Source organism: Pteropus alecto, unplaced genomic scaffold, assembly GCF_000325575.1.
Source record: "Pteropus alecto unplaced genomic scaffold, ASM32557v1 scaffold134, whole genome shotgun sequence".
In the NCBI taxonomy this organism is placed as follows: Eukaryota; Metazoa; Chordata; class Mammalia; order Chiroptera; family Pteropodidae; genus Pteropus; species Pteropus alecto.
In genome coordinates this window covers 4,837,828-4,840,326 of record NW_006436283.1, presented here as the reverse complement: position 1 = coordinate 4,840,326, position 2,499 = coordinate 4,837,828, and the positions used below count along the sequence as shown (strand labels likewise).

Sequence of the window (2,499 nt, the reverse complement as noted above, 5' to 3'; positions counted from 1 at the left end):
TCCTGTGTGTCCTGGTATCCTGGGCTGGAAGATGCATCTTGTGCTGTTCCACAGTGTATGTGTAAGATACACTTCAATAAACCTGACTAAAATAAACAAACCAAAAAAGAGCTCTTGGGAACTAACGTATGCTAGCCGACATTTTAAAAATTCAATGGAGGGCCCAAAAGATAAAGGTCAGGCAACCGCCCGGACAGGAGGACAGGAAGACAGAGAGATGAACAATGGCAGGGAAAAGCTCCCTCAGAGGACCAATCGGGATGCCCAACTGACACAAATTCCAGAAAGAAAGAAAAAAAAAGCAGCGGGCAGGCCATCGTGACTGGGTAATGCACGACCATTTTCCAGGCATGAAGAACGTGAGTGTCTGGTCTAAGGGATCCAGGAAGTGCCCGGCACAGTGAATGAAAGAGACACACAACGGTGCACATCGCTGGTACATTTCTAGAATGCCAGGGATCAAGAAAAGATCTGGAAAGCTCCCCGCTGGGGGAGGGGGCTGGTTTCATATAAAGGATGAGCAATCGGAATGGTTCTGGACTTTTCTCCGACAACTCTGGGAGCAGCCAAGAGTTCTGTTCCCAAATTGGCAGTCAAGTGTAAGAGTAAGAGCATTTTCTGTCAAGGCTTCTCTAAGGAAACCACGCCTCCGGATGTGCTCCAACAGACCGAAGGCCTAACCGAGGGAGAGACCACGCGGGCTCCAGCGAGGGAATTCATCTAGGCAGCAGTCCTACAGCAAACAGTCCAGACTGAGGCCAGAAGGTGAAGGGTACAGGGGCAGGTGGGGCGCGCCCTCAGGAGGGGCTCCATCATGATGCAGGACTGATGAGCACGGGCCGACCCCATCGAGAGAGGGTTTGGGGGTGAATCTGTGATAAGCAGGTAGATAGCTAAACAAATACAACACAAGGCAATCCCCAACGTCGGGAAAGACAAAGCTATAAAAGAAAATGTCGTCATAATATATTTTAAGGCTCAGAAGTCACATCATTTACGTAATCAAAATAGTAGGAACACTGAATACTGGTTTAGCCAAAATCTCCTTGTCGGTTGCACTATAACGAGGTGGGAGGAAGCTCCAGCACACACGAGGCGGGGGTGAGAGCTAAATCCTCGTCTCATAGTAGCAGCCAGTAGTGAATGTCTACGAATAGAAAGGAAGGAGGGAGTAGAAGAAGGGAGAGAAGAGAAAAGAAAAAAGAAAAAGAAAAAAGAGAGATACAGTAGTAGAAGCACGTTACTCAGAATCGGGAAGTAAATAATGGAAGAAACAGCTACAAGTATTAAAAGCGGTTGCCTCTGGGGATCGGAATCAGGGGTGCGGCTGGTGTTTTCTTGTTATAATTCATGAAGAACTCCCTGTCTTTTTAATCTGTATACACTTTATATGGTGTTGATTTTTTAAAAAATGTAAAGTGAGGTTTACAATATGAATGCTATTAGTTTAAGGAAGGTGGAGATTTGCAGTTTTTAAATGGGTCTCTTCCCCTCACTTTCACGAAGACAATTTTCTCGTCATTCCAGAACCCAGAAGCCAGTGTCTCAATCATCTTAAGCCGGAGAGGTGACCGGCTGCTCTCTCTTCTCAGTACTGCGTTCGCTTTTTCTTTTCCACAGACTCTCACTACGGGTCGGAAAGTAGCAGAAGATCATGGCACGCCCACGACAGAAACTGAAGGACTGTCACCAGCCATCTTTCTCAACCCCAGCAGCTGCCATGTTGCCCAGGTCGGTCTGTCCTCCCCATCTGTAAACGCCCATCCCTTCCACTTCCCCGCTCGGCTCCTAGGGCCCCTCATCTCAATTCTCCACCAGGGCTGTCACCCCAAACCTCTATTTTCCACCGAAGCGTCATCTAGGTCTCGTGCTACAATCATTTTCTTCCAGACTGTTCCCAGGGAACTCCGCCCTCCTCAACCAAAAAAGGCATCAGGATGTCTCCGAAAAAAAGGACTTTCCTGACCGAAGATGTCCACCCAGGGCAACTCAATGAAATCGACAGAACTGAAACTGGTTATTCCTAATTGGTCCCAGATCAAATCCTTAAGCTAAGTGTCATTCCCCACCAACGACATCCGAAAGTAGAAGGGAGACAGTAGAAAAGTTATTCTTGGTGGAAAACACACGCACGCACGCGCACGCACACGCACGCACACGCACGCACACGCGATATTATTCTCATGTCTGTCCAGGAAACAGAGACATGGTGGGAGGTCTGCTTCAGGGGTTGATCCCTCGCTTTCACTCAGTAAGTTCTTCCCTGAGTCCGACTCAGTCACACCACTTCCTCCAATCCACTCTGTGGAAACCGAAAACATTCTCACAATACAGCGATACGACCTCACGTCTCACGCCCCCCCACGCCTTCCCCGTCCACCTCGCTGTGTGGTTTTTGTTCTGATTCCCACCTGGAGGTTCTGCCTCCCCTGTGAGGCCATGAGACCACGAGACCGCGTAGGGGGCTGAGCACAGCGACAGGTTTTACAAACGGGCTGA

At 48.9% G+C, this 2,499-nt stretch overlaps 1 protein-coding gene across 5 annotated transcripts in view; it reads right to left on the bottom strand.

Moving 5' to 3' along the window:
• The window catches only part of SLC25A19 (solute carrier family 25 member 19), a 12,462-nt gene that overhangs the window by 4,356 nt on the left and 5,607 nt on the right, over nucleotides 1-2,499 (bottom strand). The gene's annotated exons all lie outside the window — the stretch shown is intronic.